This window comes from Neofelis nebulosa, chromosome 12 (genome assembly GCF_028018385.1).
Source record: "Neofelis nebulosa isolate mNeoNeb1 chromosome 12, mNeoNeb1.pri, whole genome shotgun sequence".
NCBI classification, from domain to species: Eukaryota; Metazoa; Chordata; class Mammalia; order Carnivora; family Felidae; genus Neofelis; species Neofelis nebulosa.
Genome location: NC_080793.1, coordinates 62,953,540 through 62,971,358, shown reverse-complemented (window position 1 = coordinate 62,971,358; position 17,819 = coordinate 62,953,540).

The window sequence follows — 17,819 nt, the reverse complement described above, 5'->3', positions numbered from 1 at the left end:
GGATAAAGGACTTAATGTAAGACCTGAAACAATACAACTCCCAGAAAAAAAAAAACATATGGGAAAAGCTCCTTGACATTGGTCTTGACAATATTTTGGATATGACATCAAATGCATAAGCCACAAAAGCAAAAATAAACAAATGAGACGATATCAAACTAAGAAATTTCTGCACAGCAAAAGAAACAATCAACAAATGAAAAGACAACCTATGGAATAGGAGAAAATATTTGCAATCTATGTATTATATTAGCAATTAATATCCAAAATATATAGAGAACCCACAACTCAATAGCATACAAACACATAATCCAATTAAAACACGGGCAGAGGAACTGAGTAAACATTTTTCCCGTGAAAACTTACAAAAAAGTCACAGGTACATGAAAAGGTGTTCATTATCACTAATTATCAGGGAAATGCAAATCAAAACCACAATGGGATATTATCTCACACCTGTTAGAATCGCTGTCTTTGAAAAGACAAGAGATAAATGTTACAAGGATGTGGGAAAAGGGTACCCTTGTGCACTGTTAGTGGTAACATAAATTGGTGCAGCCACTATGGAAAACAGTATGGATGTCCCTCAAAATATTAAAAATGGAGCTACAGTATGATTCAACAATCCTATTTCTTGGTATATATATTTTAAAGAAACACAATCACTATCTTGAAAAGATATCTACACTCCCATATCCACTGCAACATAGTTCATTAGAGCCAAGATGTGGATACAGTTTAAGTGTCCATTAACAGATGGATGAATAAAAAGGATATTGGTCAAAGGGTACAAACTTCCACTTGTAAGATGAATAAGTTCTGGGGATCTAATACATATCATGATAATTTGTTAACAATACTCTAATATACCCTTGAAAGCTGCTGGAGAGATGTCTTGAAAGCTACTAGAGAGATGCTAGAGATGTCCTTAGCACAAAAAGGAAACAAATTATAATTACATGAGGTGAAAGATGTGTTAACTAACCTTATTGTGGTAATTATTTCACAAAATCAAATTATCCCATTGTATACCTTAAACTTACATATTATATGTCAATTATATATCAATAACCTGGGGGGGGAGGACATTTGTTGACTGAGTATAGTAATATATGAAGAAAATATATCTATTCTCACTATAACTGGTGACTATATATAGCAACAATTCCTAGAATCATTATTTTCTGTAAGAATCAGATTTAAGTCTGTGTTCAAAAACCACAGCCAAGTTCCAATTAGAAAAGTTCCCCTGAAGGTTAGATTGTCCCCAGAGTACACAGCCAATTTTCTAGTAGCCTTAGGGGTAAACTACACTTTTATTACTTTGCAAAGCATACTGGAAAAACATTAATAATTTGGTTGAGTTTCATCTGTGAGAATGGTCCAGCTCTGGTCCAAGCAATAAAGCATATCAGAGCCTTAGTTTAGCATTCAGATCACTACTGATACTTTCTTTACCTTAGGGTTTCTTAGTCCTACATACCTTGAACAGGGACCTTTGTACTCAAGCTCTAGTTGCATTCTAGACATTCCTTTGAGTGTCTCAGTAGGTATCTCTCCTGGAGAGGAATCCATTTGGGACATCTTCAAAGCAGCCTCCCATTCAGATAGAAAAAATGTAACTATTTTTCAATATTTTCATTAAAAGAAAGCAGTGCTCCATAACAAATTCCACTGAAAGAAGATAAATGCTTACTTCATCTTTTGGACTCTCTTTTTTCAGCATGTGACACTTTAACATCATTTAAATCATTTCATGATTTTTTATAACTGTGAAGGGCTCTTACCTTGCAGGGATACTGTCAGACAGGTCTATGGGCACTAATGAGGCCAAGATTCCAGATGCAAGGCCCAGGTACACCACACAACTTCTCTCTACTTCATGGGCACAAACTGCACCTGAACTGTGCTTATGAACACTTGTGACACCAAATGTGTGGGTTTTTTCAAACACTAACTAATTCTCCAACATTCCCGACACCCACTACCCAGAGTTAGTCTCAGACTCCACAGTAAGGATTCAGTCCTATAAGACTGTCCCCGCTTCAGATGTTAGCCACAAGTCCAGGTTATAACTGGTACTTCTGAATGATTGGCTATAAATTTGGAAGTTCACACAACCCCCTTCTCAGATTCAATAATTCACCTGAAGAACTCACAGAACTCAGGCAAACACTTTACTTGCTATTGCCAGTTCAGTATAAAGGATACCACTCAGGAAGAGACAAATAGAGAGATGCTTAGGGCAAGGCATTGGAGAAGGGTCAAAAAGCTTTCATGTCTCTCACCACACCACCATCCCAATACCTCACTGTATTCACCAACCCAGAAGCTCTCCAAACCCTGTAATATAGTGGTTTTTACAGAAATTTCACTACATAGGTATAATTTGGCAAATCATTGGCCACTGGTAATCTCTCTCTTCTCCACAGGGGTGGGGAGTGGGGCTGAAAGTTCTAACCCTCTAATAATGCCTTTCATAATGTTTCTGGCTATCTGAAGCTATCTAGGGGCCCCTAGCCACCAGTCATCTCATTAGCCTGCAAAGGACACTCTTACTGTTGCAGAGATTCCAAGGGTTTTAGGAGCTATACACCAGGAACTGGGAATAAGGACCAAATATTTATTTTTTTATTATATGACAGCACCTTAATTCCTACCTCAGTCATGCCATCTATGCAAACTCTTGGCCTCAGGGACTGATCAACAATATAGAGTAGATTAAATTTTAGAAATTCATCATTAAAATTTAAGAAAACCTATAAAGGTATGTTATTGAAAGGTCAGTAGCAGCATCTTTATTTACAAAAAAGTATTGTAACAGTATAACAGCAGTCTTATGATCTGAAAAACAGGGCTCACTACTGGACCTACTAAGTCCCAGGAGCAAATTATTAATTATTCTGAGCTTTGCTTTTCTTACCTGATTTGTAAAATGCGAGATAACCCATTTTACATTGTACATTTTCTGTATGTCCCAAATCAGATAATCTATATGGAGGTGCTGGGATAACTATATAAAGTGTTTTATGAAAATATTTTACAGTGGACAGGATTTCATATTTGGTTTCCAAAAAATTGTTCAATTTGACCAAACAACTAACCCCATTGGAAAGAAACTCTTCTATTATATTTCCTGCTATTTATACAACTCTGATACTGCCATTTTGAAATTGCACCTTTAGCCAATTTATCTCCTGTCAGTTTTGAAAATAGTCACTAGCTATTTCTACCTAGCTGTAAATGTTTTCTGAAAACCACAGTGCTTTGACATGCTAAGCAGCAGATTCATAAGTTATTAAAATTTTTTAAACTTTTTTTTTATTTTAACATTTTGAAAGAGACAGAGCATGAGTGGGAGAAGGGCAGAAAGAGAGGGAGACACAGTATTGGAAGCAGGCTCCAGGCTCTGAGCTGTCAGCACAGAGCCTGACGTGGGGTTTAAACACATGAACAATGAGATCATGACCTGGACTGAAGTCAGATGCTTAACCGACTGAGCTACCCAGGCGCCCCAAGTTATTAAATTTTGTAAACACGATTTTATTTCAGAATGCTTAATATATTAATGGGAGATATAAAATATTCATATTTTTATATATTTATTTATATAAATATTTACACGTAAATACAAACGTATATAAACAAGTAACAGGAGATTTGGCTGACCTTTGTCTCTGGTTCTTAAAAGGTACCCTCCAAATCCTTGGAAATTTCCTCAGTGATATAAGTGTCTTTGTTATTCAAAGTAGGTCCCTCAAACCAAACTTGACAGTTTATCCTGATAAGAACTCATGGTGGGTCTCTAGATAGTTTATGAAAATGAGATGATTCAGGATGGGGGCTGGCCACACCAGAAAGACCAGCCATGTGATTAGACGATTGGGGCTTTGAGCCACATGATACTAGCATGACCTGTAGGAAAGGTAGTAGACTAAAGATTAAGTTCAACCTCCTGGCCAATGATTCAATCAATTGTGTCTATGCAATGAAAACACCAATAAATTTTGAACACCAAAATTCAGGTAAATTTCTTTGATTAGCAGCTGGGAGGCTGATATGTCCTGACTCCAAGGAGAAAGGACATGAAAGATTTTCATTTAAAACCCTCCCAGATTTCTCCCTATGTGCTTCTTCTTTTGGGTTTCCTGGTTTGTGTTTCATGGATCTTTTTGTTTGTTTGCTTTGTGCTATAAGAAAAGTGTTATCACAAATATAGCATTTCATGAATTTTGTGAGTTGTTCCAGAAAATTACTGAAATTGAGGGGATCAGTTTCAAATCCCCAAATTTGCAGCAAGTTAGTTGGTCAGAAGTGTGAACATGCCAGGGACCTTCACTTCCTCACTATTCCTCTAACTGAAACATTCATTACTACCAATTTTTTCACATACTTGAAATATCCTCTTACTTCTTTTCCATCAATGTCATTCCTGTGCATCCTTCAAAATTCAACTATTTCCATTATCCTTTCAGGGCTTTATGGATGATTCTAGATAATTATGGTTACAAAGTTGATTGTATTCTGCCTACTTTGTATGTATACATGATTTATCTCCCATCTGGGTATACAAAGCATGAGGACATGTATTCTACTTGTTTTTTTCTTTCTTCTGGGATATACAGTTATCTATAACAGAACAAGGTAATTTTATTCCAATTTTACTTGTAGCTTCTTTTCATGGTTATGACAAAATTTTGTCAAAATACATCTTTCAGAGAATATATCAAACTCCAATTCTTGGTCCTATGGCATTCTACTCTCAAATAGCTATTAAGGCTTTTATTAGTGGTTGGGATCTTGATAAAGTTTTTTCAAGTGTACCACATTACTTATGGCTAAGTTCTCATACTGGGAAAATTGAGTTCCCACATTAACTTAATGTAGTGAGTAAGGGAGGAAATAGTGATGGATAAAGCTGAAAAGCTAGGCATAGGACATATCATTCAAGCTTAATAGGTCATGTTAAAGATTCTGGATTTGTCTTATGTGCAAAGGGAATCCACCAAAGCTTTGGAGCAGGATGATGACAAGATCTAATGAATTAGCGGGAGAATAAGAGTAGAAGTGAAGAGATTAGTTGGAAAGCTATTGCAGTAATCTGGATTTTAACAAATAACGATTTGGATTTGGGTGATGGCAGTAGGGATTGGGGTGAGTGGACAGACTGAAGATATATTTGGAGGAACTTTAAATAACACTTGGAGATGAACTGGATTAAGAAGTGAAGGATCAAGAGATCTGGGAATGACTCAGGTTTTGGGGTTGAGCAGCTGAATGCACAGAAGCACTGTTTAGTGAGATGGGGAAGTCTAAAGAGGAACAGATTCATGGATGGAAGAGCAAGTGCTCTGTTTTGGATAAGTTGAGTTTAAGATGCCTGGCATATCACATGCAGGTATCAAACTCTGAAGGACTCTGAAGCTCAGAGGCATTATTCTCAGGAATAAAATCTGCACTATAATTGCCTTGCTGTAACCTAATTTCATTTTCAGTGAGAAACCAATTTCATCATTGTATCTTCCAGAGCTACTCACCATGAAGTTGCAGCTTAAATTCTAGCATAAACTTGGCAGTATGGAGACTCTTTTTAAAGACTGTTACAATATCATTTTTAGAGCAATCCTTGAAAAATAAAATGGATCACTGAGCTCAGGACCCAGGATCTCCCAACTTAAGGTTTATTGTGCACCTACCATCTGCTAGGCTACACGCTTTACATGCACTATCATACTCACATAATAATTCTGCAAGGTGCCTCTATTACTTTGCTTCATTTACGAATGAAGGAACCAAGGCTTTGAAAGAGAAAGCAGTTGAATACCATCACAGCTTATTTAGTAAGTGACAGAGCCAGAACTAGAAGCCAAGTGTATCTGATGCCTTCAATCTTCAATTGTTTTCTTGAAGTTATTGTTTTGCATAACATGACAAACTAAAATGTCAGCAGTATTTTTTCTCTAGAATATGAAATACAACTCCCCTCCCCCACCCAAAGTCTCCCTTTTCCCATTTTCTTCCTTCTTCTTTCTTTTTTTCTTTTTGAAAAAGAAAAACAATCATTGATGTGTAATGGTTTGCACTGAGTACCTTTTTTGAAAAAAATTTTTAAATGTTTATTTACTTTTGAGAGACAGAGAGAGACAGAGTGCGAGTGGGGGTGGGGGGGTGGGGAAGGGCAGAGAGAGAAGGAGATGCAGAATCTGAAGCAGGTTCCAGGCTCTGAGCTGTCAGCACAGAGCCTGACATGGGGCTTAAATCTACAGACCACGAGATCATGACCTGAGACGAGGTTGGACACGTAACTGACTGAGGCACCCAGGCGCCCCTGCACTGAGTACTGTTAACCAGGGAAATTTACCTGAAATTTGGTGTCCAAAATTTGTTGGGGTTTCATTACATAGACATGATTGAATCATTGGCCAGGACTTAATCTTTAGTTTACTACCCTTCCTGGAGGTCATGCTGGTATCATGTGTCTCAAAGCCCCAGCCACCTAATCACATTTATGAAAGGGAGAAGAAAGAAAGAAAGAAGAAAGAAAGAAAGAAAGAAAGGGAAAAGTGGTTCTTCCCTGAGTAATGGACAAGGAAAGATGGATAGAATTCAATACTCCAATGATGTGGGTAAAATTAGGCTTTCTTAAGGCACTGTTAAATATGCTCATAGCTGAGCTACAGAAAGAAAACATTTGCTCTGCCTTCACTAGAAAACCATTATAATTTGTTGGATGGGGAATGAACAACTCCTACAGCAGCTGCTGTATTCATTAATTACTCAAGTAGGTTCAGCTATGAGGAAAATGCACTCTGCTCAGGCATTTAGCCTATTACCATTAAAAAAAAAAAAACTGACCACACCCTCTGCATTACCCTTGTGGTCTTAATTTATTAGGATGTAAGTCAGCTTTGAAATTAATACAAAGTGAGTATGCAAGTTAAAGACTGACAAACTGATTCCAAAGTTGGTCTTGAATTGTTTTTTAAGTCTCTTTTTCTGTACACCCACTCCAGACTTTACCGAATGCAGAGGTTCAATTCAACAAATCATTCCTCTTTTATAGCTGATTGTTGGCACCATATTCTTTATCCCTAATGAAAGAACAATGAGCCATGTTAACATTTCATGGGGGTAAGAAATAATTTGAGTTATTTTGAATCTTCCTGTTAGATAGTATGGCAGACAGTGTTCATGAAATATATAACATTTGGGATAGTCATACCATACTTCTTACCTGTTCATGAACAATGAAGCTTATACTTGTCAATGGACATTGAGTTGTGTTTTTGTTTTTGTTTTTTGTTTTTTTTGCTGTTACAAACTGCACTATGAATATTCCTATAATTTCTTCACCTGTCCCTTGGTGCAAATGTGCAAGAATTTCTCTTGAAGTGGGACTGATGAATCATGGGGTATTTTTATCACTATTTTTTATTCCAAAGTGGTCATACCAATTTACATTATTGTGATCCACGATATATGTGTTCCTCTTGCTTCATATCTCACCAAAACTATTTGTTTGCTAATTTCATGGGTGAGATTATATAGTATTACATTATGGTTTTAATGTGCATTTCCTTAACTACTAATGAGGTAGAACATTTTTTAATAGGTTAACTGGCTATTTAGCTTTCTTTTCCTGTAAAATGCATATTCAAGTTTTTGCCCATTTTTCTATTGATTTTTTTCTAACTAATGTGTATAAGTAATATGTATATATCCTAGATACTGAGCTGTTATCAGTTTAATCAGTTGCAAATGTCTTCCCCCAGTTTGTGCCTTGTATTTTCACTCAATCATTGTGCTGTCTTTTGTTAAACAGAAATTCTTAATTTTAATATGGCTAAACTTATTAATCTTTTCATTTATGGTTTATGTCTTTTGTCTTATTTAATAAATCCTTCTCTACTCCAAGTCATTAAGGTATTTTTCTATATTGCTTCTAACAATTTCATTATTTTGCTTTTCATATTTAAATCTGTTCAAAAAGTTTTTATTTGAGTATAGTTGACACATAGTGTTATTTACATTAGTTTCTAAATCATAATGCATCTAGAATTTATTTTTACCACATAGACAATCAATTCTCCCTGCATCATTTATTCAAATATTCATTCTTTCCCTCACTGATTTGCTTTAAGTTTTCATATACACATAGATATATTTAAATCTCAATTCTGTTCCAATAATCTATTTGTCTGTCTTTGAACAGCTTTATAAATGTTAATATTTAATATCCTGGTAGAACAAATCCCCCAATGTCATACTTGCTCAGGAATACCTTGTTTATTCTTCATCCTTCGCATTTCCACATAAACTTTAGAACTGACTCTTCAGGTTTAAATACACAATTGGGATTTTGATTAGAATTGCACTGAAACTACAGATCACTTGGGATAAGTGAAACCTTTACAATAATATGGTTTCTAATCTATAAACATGGCATATTTCTTTATTTGGGTTTTTCTCTAATGTCTTTCAATAAAGTTTTGGAATTTATGCCATAAAGTACTTAGATACTTCTTGTTAGGTTTCTACGAAGAACTTAATATTTCTTAACACTATTGTAAACTTTATTGAATTACACCTTCTGTTGCTATTGCATAATGATGTAATCACTTTTTAGCATATTTTTATTATGCCTAATAAGCCTGCTAAACTTTCATATTAATTCAAATAATTTACCTATTGACTAATTTTCCAATCTTTATACTTTTTTCCTATTTTTTCCTTTTTCTTACCATATCACATTAGCTAGAACCTTTACTACAATGCTGAAAGAAAGCAGATGATAGACTCTCCTCTTGTTCCTGATCTGAAAGGGAATGCTTTTGACTTTTCAACACTGGGTTATGCCAACATTTAAAGTTGAAGAAATCATGCTGCTGAAAAGTAAAGCTGCTGTTCAAGATCATAAGTCTTCTAAGTGTTAAACTCAGGATTCAACATAGATCTAAGATCCATGTTCTTTTTATCAATTTATGTTGGTGGACAAACAAGTTAGCTAGTGAGACTGAAAACAGGCAGAGGCAAAGAAGTACATTTGGATTTAAAACAATCTAAATCACAATAAAAATAAAAGTCTTTGAGCTTTGCTAAAACTTCAGAAAATCTTGGGAATCATTCTGAGGGGCAAACATGAATATGATTTTTCCTTAAATTTGCTTGATGACTCCCTGCTACTCACAAGGATAAAGTCCAAATCCTCAGCACTACCTTTCCAGATTTATTTCTAGCCATCCTATCTTCAAATACCTTCAACCTTGCACCATTCCCAACTGTGTTACATATTTTTCATTCTCCTGTGACATTGAGCATTCAGTCCTTCCCCCTGTTGTACAATTAAGAATCCTTACCATTCATTCATTCATTCAACCAACAGATACCAAGAGCCTAGAATGTGGCAAAAGTTACAGTAACCACTGAGGATACAATGGTAAAGAAAACAGAATTAGTCCACGCATTTGTCAAAGCTTCAGAGAACAACTTGTTGTGGCAGAGGAATAAGAGAAAGAATAGCACTATTCTAATTGTCTTTATATTTTTTTAATTGAGTTTTTAATTTGAAACCTGGTTTAACCATTCTGAAGTCCCCCATCTTACCTTCATTTCTTATTTTATTTTTTTTAAATTTTATTTGTTTATTTTGAGAGAGAGAGGCAGCATGAGTGGGAAAGGGGCAGAGAAAGAGTGAGAGAGAGAGAATCCCAACCAGGCTCTATGCTCAGCACAGAGCCAGATGCAAGGCTCAATCCCATGACCATGATCATCACCTGAGCCAAAATCAAGAGTCAGACACTCAACTGATTGAGCCACCCAGGCACCCCTTCACTTCTTATTTTAGTCAGAGTTGTCCAGAAACACAGGACCAATTGAAGGATGGATGTATGTTTATATATGTGTGTATATACATAAACATATGACAATAAGAATGAACATATGTGTACATACATACATATACACATACACAATGCCTATATACATAGGTATGTATGTATACAGAGGTAAAGAGAAAGAGAAAATTTTATTTTATTTATTTATTTTTTATTTTTTTTAACGTTTATTTATTTTTGAGACAGAGACAGAGCATGAACGGGGGAGGGTCAGAGAGAGGGAGACACAGAATCTGAAACAAGCTCCAGGCTCTGAGCTGTCAGCACAGAGCCCGATGCGGGGCTCGAACTCACTGACCACAAGATCATGACCTGAGCCGAAGTCAGCTGCTCAACCGACTGAGCCACCCAGGCGCCCCAAGAGTGTGGGGGCTGGGCCCCAGTGCCAGGCTGAGACTGGGTCGAGCAATGTTCCCTGTTGACTCAAGCCAACCCGGTGGTTCCCCCTCCCATTCCCCCACTTTCAAGGGCATACGAAAGCCTTGTCAAGGCTGAGAAAGTTAATTCCTGAAGCCTGTGGTCTGCAGGTGTTGGCAGTAATGCTACCTCCCTTTTTCTACCCCGAGTCAGATAGACACAAACATGGGAACTGTGTTTTGCTAGCAATCTATCAACAAGGTCTTGTGACCTGTTCAGAAAGTTCACAAGGTACACAGAACTAAATGTTTTGGCTGGCAGTGATCATGTGAAACCTGTTTATTCTTAGAATGACCTGATCCATAAGAGTCTTATAAAAGATTGTGTACAGCAACAATAAAGCCGTCACTTGGGCCATCAGCCCAGGGGACCCTCCTGTTCCCAAACTTTCTCTTCTCTCTTTTTTTCTTGCATTCCCCTACCCTCAGGACCCTGACCTCGGTGTTTGTCGCGCCGGCTGTGACACAAGAGAAAATTTTATTTTAAGGAATTGTACATGATTGTGGAGGCTTGGCAAGTCCAAAATAAGATGGGTAGGCCAGCAAGTTGGAGACTCAGGGAAGAGTTGCAGTTTGAGTCTAAAAGGCACTCTACTGGCAAAATTCCTTCTAAATTGGGGAGAAGTTGGGTAGAGGAGTTAGGCTTTATTCTGTTAAGGTTTTCAACTGATTTGATAAGGCTTTCCCACCCCTATTATGAAGGGCAATCTGCTTTACTCAAAACCTACCAATATAAATGTCAATTGCATTCAAAAATATCCTCACAAAACATCCAGAATAAGATTTGACCAAATATCTATGTACCATGGCCCAGCCAAGTTGACATATAAAATTAAGCATCACTGGGGCACCAGGGTGGCTCAGTCAGTTAAATATCTGACACTTGGTTTCAGCTCAGGTCATGATCTCATGGTTTGAGAGTTTGAGCCCAACATTGGGTTCTGCACTGACAGCACAGAGCCAGCTTGGGATTCTCTCTCCCTCTCTCTCTCTGCCCCTCCATGGTTTGCTCTCTAAATACATACATACATACATACATAAAAACCTAAAAAATATTTAAATTAACCATTACATTTCTTACCCTTTCTTTTCTTGCCTACACCCTTAACTTCTTTTTTTAAAGGAGAACTTGAGTAGGAGGAGGAAAAGAGGGATAAAAGGAATAAGCGTCAAGGATAGCCATCTGATTCCCTTTTCCTTCCAGTTTTTACCTGTGAGGAAGGTGTAGTTAAAGAAGAGCTCAACTGAGCAGAGTTCAACTGTGCAGCCTGTTTATCCCTGAAACCCCAACAAACAGTAAATGTCTTCATGACTGCCTCCCTCAGAAGTTCCTAGTACATGCATAGATCACTCTGCCAACCTTGCTGAAGCTAAGGAAAAAAATCTTATAAAGCTAAGTATTAATTTTCTTTATTAAGAGCTAATAAATACAAAATCACTTGGAGTTTTTATTTATGTATGGAAAACCCAAGCGGGCCCAAATAGATTTCACATACTAAAAGAAATTAAGTTTCAGTCTGGAATAACAGAAATAACAGAAAATGATTATTTAAAGTCCTATAAAATAAAAGTATGGAAAGAAAAATATATTAAATACAAAACATGAGGGCCCTTTTGGGGATACTGGAAGCACCTACGTGTTTGTTTTTTTAATCTCCCTTCCACAAGACGAAAAAAAAAGAAAGAAATATGAAGTAATAAGATGTAATCCAATTTGTACAATCACGTAAAACAGTTTCTTCAGGATGGGCATAAAGCTCAGCTTATCCACCAGAGGAATACCGATCTATAAAGCATTATAAAAAAAGGGTGCAAATATGCAAATTTGAATTCACCTTGGTTCAGGTGAACAGTCTACCATCAGACAAGTTTATACTACCATCCAGTGGTTCCTTTAGGGAAAAGACATTTGTACCCTTCAAAATGTTTCCACTAGATAAGGCAATCTAATAGATATAAATGGACTATTTTTTCCTAAAAGAAAACAGGCTAAGAGGAATAAAACAAACACTGAGATATACAGTAGGCCATAACAGACAGGTCATTTGGTTAAAAACCCGAGATCTGAATTCTGGCTCTGAGTTCTACTATTCACAAATGTGTGATTTTGGACAAGTTTTACCTGTACAAAGCTTGTTTCCCATTTGTAAAATAAAATGACTACACTACATTGGTGTTTCTCAAATGGCAAGTGGTCATACAATCAATTGAATGAGTCATGACCAGGATTTTTTTTTAATTTAAATGTGACCTCCCCCCTCAAAAAATTATGAGAATACATTACAAGTTGTAAGAGTGTTGTTTGATGAAGTGAATAAATGTACACATTATGTGCTGTATGTGTCTGTGGATGTGTATACTGCCTGGAACACAATATAAAATGTATCTGTTAAAATGAGTCACAACAAAAACAGATGAAAAGTCTCTAAGATTCCTATCAGCTCTAAATTCCATATTCCTATAAATAGTGGCCATGAGTCCTGCATCAGGGTACTCATACAGGGTTTGAGCTGCTTAATTTACAGTTAGATGTCTGATAGACCCATCTGCTGACCAGTTGGATGTCTTTGTTTCTCTCTTACAGTAAGTCAAAAAGACTTCAACCAAAATAGAAATATTTTCTTGGTTTTGTTTATGTGTTTTATTTCCTTTCCCCAAAGACTCCTACCAAGTCTTTCTAATACAATGCTTCTCAAAATAATGGTCCAGGGACGAACTGCCTTAGATTCATCTCAAATGCTTGTTTAAAATACTAACTTTTGCCTCCCCTGTCCTACACCAGACCCGCTGCATCAGAACCTCAAGGCACAGAGTTCAGTAATCTGCACTGTCTTCAAGTACCCTAGGTGATTCTTATGTGCCATAAAGTTTGAAAATATTAGCTTAACATTAGCTTAATAATCAATGATATTTTCAAGGAGAGAACTCTTAGCAAGTAATTTTTTTGATACTTGTCCATCCAATCATCATCTGTACTATCTCTGTCCTTTCTTCAATTTATCCCTCTCAAAAGGAGACAATCCTTGCTCATCCCCATACCAGGGGAACAAATCTCTACTATCTACAGAGAATGAGGCCAATGGAAGTAATTTCAGGTAGAAAATCTATAACAGTAAATTCCAGGTATAAAATCTATAACATCTAACATACTATCTGAGACCAAATATGTTTTAATATATTAAACTATACTGAAAACATATTAGACAGCAATATTTGTTTTCACATATTCATGCTTGATACTTTTTTAGGGTAATTATACAAGACATTTACTTTTTAATTTAAACTTTAGTTAGTTAACATAACAGTGTAATGTTGGTTTCAGGAGTAAATTCAGGGATTCATCACTTGTATACAACACCCTCTGCTCATCACTATAAATGCCCTCATTAATTAATACCTATCACCCATCTATCCTATTTACAACCCATCTCCACCCATCAACCCTTTTTGTTTTCTCTCTTTAAGATTCTCTTATGATTTTGTTCCCTTTCTTCTCTTTCCCCATTCCTTCCCACATGTTAATTTGTTATGTTTCTTAAATTCCACAAATGAATGAAATCATATGGTATTCGTCTTTCTCTGATTGACTTATTTCACTTAGCAAAATACATTCTAACTCCATCCATGTTGTTGCAAATGGCATAATTTCATCTTTTTGATGGCTGAGTAATATTCCAGTGTGTGTGTGTGTGTGTGTGTGTGTGTGTGTGTGTAGATATGGATAGATAGATGATAGATAGATAGATAGATAGACCACATCTTCTTTATCCATTCATTAGTCTATGGACGTTTGGGTTCTTTCCATAGTTTGGCCATTATTGATAATACTACTGTAAACATTGGGATACATGTGTCCCTTCAAATCTCTATTTGTCTATCCTTAGGGTAAATACCTAATAGTGAAATTGTTGGATCATAAGGTAGTTCTATTTTTAGTTTTTGAGGAACCTTCATATTGTTCTCCAGAGTGGCTACACCAGTTTGCGTTCCCACCAACAATGCAAGAAGCTTCCCCCTCTTTTTTTGAGATTTATTTATGTATTTCTGAGACAGAGAGAAATTGTGTGTGCACAAGCAGGAGAGCAACAGAGAGATATGAAGAGAGAGAATTCCAAGTAGGCTCCATGCCATCAACACATAGCCTGATGTGGGGCTTGATCCAATGAACCATGAGAGCCCAAATCCAGAGTTGGACACTATGGGGCACCTGGGTGCCTCAGTCGGTTGAGCGTCTGACTTTGGCTCAGGTCATGATCTCGCTGTCTGTGAGTTTGAGCCCCACGTCGGGCTCTGTGCTGACAGCTCAGAGCCTGGAGCCTGCTTTGGATTCTATGTCTCCCTCTCTCTCTGCCCCTCCCCCACTCATACTTTGTCTCTCTCTCTCTCTCTCTGTCAAAAATAAATAAACATTAAAAAAATAATAATAAAAAAAGAGTTGGACGCTAAACTAACTGCACCACCCAGGTCCCCCGAGAGGGCTCCCTTTTCTCCAAATCCTCACCAACAACTGTTGTTTCTTGTGTTGTTTCTTCTAGCCCTTCTGATAGGTGTGAAGTGGTATCTTATTGTGCTTTGATTTGTATTTCCCTGTTGATGAGTGTTGTTGAGCATCTTTTCATGTGTCTGTTAGCCATGTGGATGTCTTCTTTGGAAAAGTGTCTATCCATGTATTCTGCCCATTTCTTAACTGGGTTGCTGTTTTTTGGGTGTTGAGTTTGATAAGCTCTTTATATGTTTTGGATACTAACCCATTATCAGATAAGTTGTTTGCAAATATCTTCTCCCATTCCATAGGCTGCCTTTTAGATTTGTTGATTTTTTTTCCTTTGCTGTGCAGAAGCTTTTTATCTTGATGAAGTCCCAATAGTTCATATTTCTTTTGTTTCCCTCACCTTTGGGGATGTACTTAGTAAGAAGTTGCTTCAGGCGAGGTCAAAGAGAATGCTGCCTATGTTCTCTTCTAGGATTTTGATGGTTTTCTGTCTCACATTTAGGTCTTTCATCTATTTTGAATTTATTTTTGTATATGGTGCAAGACAGTGACCCTGTTTCATTCTTCTGCATGTCACCAACCATTTCCCCCAACACTACCTATTGAAGAGACTGTCATTTTTTGGCTGGATATTCTTTCCTGCTTTGTCAAAGATTGGTTGACCATGTAGTTGTGGGTCCATTTCTGGGTTTTCTGTTCTGTTCCATTGATCTATGTGTCCTTTTTTTGTACCAGTACCATACTTTCTTGATGACTACAGCTTTGTAATATAGCTTGAAGTCCAGAATACTGATGCTTCCAGGTTTGTTTTTCTTTTTCAGAATTGCTTTGGCTATTCGGAATCTTTTGTGGTTCCATGCAAATTCTAGGACTGTTTGTTCTAGCTCTGTGAAGAATGCTGGTGGTATTTTGATAGGAATTGCTAAATGTGTAGATTGTTTTAAGTAGTATAGACATTCTAACAATGTTTGTTCTTCTAATCCATGAGCATGGAATGCTTTTCCATTTTTTTATGTCTTCTTCAATTTCTTTCATAAGTGTTCTACAGTTTTAAGTGTACAGATCTTTTACCTCTTTAGTTAGGTTTATTCCTAGATATCTTATGGGTTTGGATGCAATTGCAAATGGGATTTATTCCTTGAATTCTTTTTCTGCTTCTTCATTATTGGTATATAGAAATGCAACAGATTTCTACACATTGATTTTATATTCTGCAGTTTTGCTGATCCATGTATTAGTTCTAGCAATTTTTGGTAGAATCTTTTGGGTCTTCTACATAGAATAGCACATTGTCTGCAAATAGTGAAAGTTTCACTTCTTCCTTACTGATTTATATGCCTTTTATTTCTTTTTGTTGCCTGATTGCTGAGGGTAAGACTTCCAGTACTATGTTAAATAGTAACGGTGAAAGTGGACATCCTTATCTTGTTTCTGACTGTAGGGGAAAGGCCCTCAGTTTTTCCCCATTGAGGATGATATTAGCTGTGGGTCTTTCATATATGCCCTTTATGATGTTGAGGTATGCTTCATTCATCCCTACTTTGTTGAGGATTTTTATCAAGAAAAGATACTGTATTTTGTTAAATGCTTTTTCTGCATCTATTGAGAGGATAATGTGGTTCTTATCCTTTCTTTTATTAAAGCGGTTGATTAGTGAATATTGAACCACTCCTGCAACTCAGGAATAAATTGCACTTGAGCGTGGTGAATAATTCTTTTAATGTAATGTTGAATTTGATTTGCTAGCATTTTATTGAGATTTTTGCATCCAGCTTCATCAGGGATATTGGCCTATAATTCTCTCTTTTAGTGGAGCCTTTGTCTGGTTTGTAATCAAAGTAATGCTGGCTTCATAGAATGAGTTTGGAAGTTTTCTTTCCATTTCTATGTTTTTGGAAAAGTTTGATAAGAATAGGTATTAACTCTTCTTTAAATGTCTGGTGGAATTCCCCTGGGAAGCTATCAGGCCCAGAACTCTTATTTGTTGAGAGATTTTTTATTACTGCTTCAATTTCTTTTCTGCTTATGGGTCTGTTCAAATTTTCTATTTCTTCCTGTTTCTGTTTTGGTAGTTTTTTTAAGTTTATTTGTTTATTTTGAGAGAGAGAGAGAGAGAGAGAGAGAGAGAGAGAAGGGAGGGGAAGAGAGAGAAGACAAGGAGAATTCCAAACAGGCTCCACACAGTATGCATGAAGTCCAACACAGAGTTTGATTTCACAACCATGAGATCATGACCTGAGCCAAAGTCAAGAGTCAGATATTTAACCAACTGAGCCACTCAGGCACCACTCAGTTTCAGTAGTGTGTATGTTTCTAGGAATTTATCCATTTCTTCCAGGTAGCCCAATTTGTTGGTATATAATTTTTCACAGTATTCTCTTATAATTGTTTGTGTTTCTGTGGTGTTGGTTGTGATCTCTCCTCTTTCATTTGGGATTTTATCTATTTAGGTCCATTCTCTTTTCTTTTTTATAAGCCTGGTAGGGGGTTATCAATTTTGTTTATGCTTCCAAAGAAATAGTTCTTTGTTTTATTGATATATTATACTGGGGGTTTTTTTTGTGTGTTTCTATATCATTTGTTTCAACTCTAATCTTTATTATTTCCCTTATTCTTCTGGCTTTAGGCTTTATTTGCTGTTTCTGTTCTAGATCCTTTAGATGTAAGGTTAGGTTGTGTATTTAGGACCTTTCTTGCTTCTTGAGATAGGCCTACATTGCAACATACTTCTCTCTTAGGATTGCCTTTGCTGCATTCCAAAAGTTTTGGCCTGTTGTGTTTTCATTTTCATTGGCTTCCATGTATTGTTTTATTTCTTCTTTAATTTCCTGATTAACCCATTCTTTCTTTAATATGATGATCTTTAACCTCCATGTAGTTAAGGGATTTCCAAATTTTTTCCTGTGGTGGATTTCAAGTATCATAGTATTGTGATCTGAAAATGTGCATGGCATGATCTCAATCTTTTTGTATTTGTTGAGGGCTGATTTGTGTCCCAGTATGTGATCTATTCTGGAG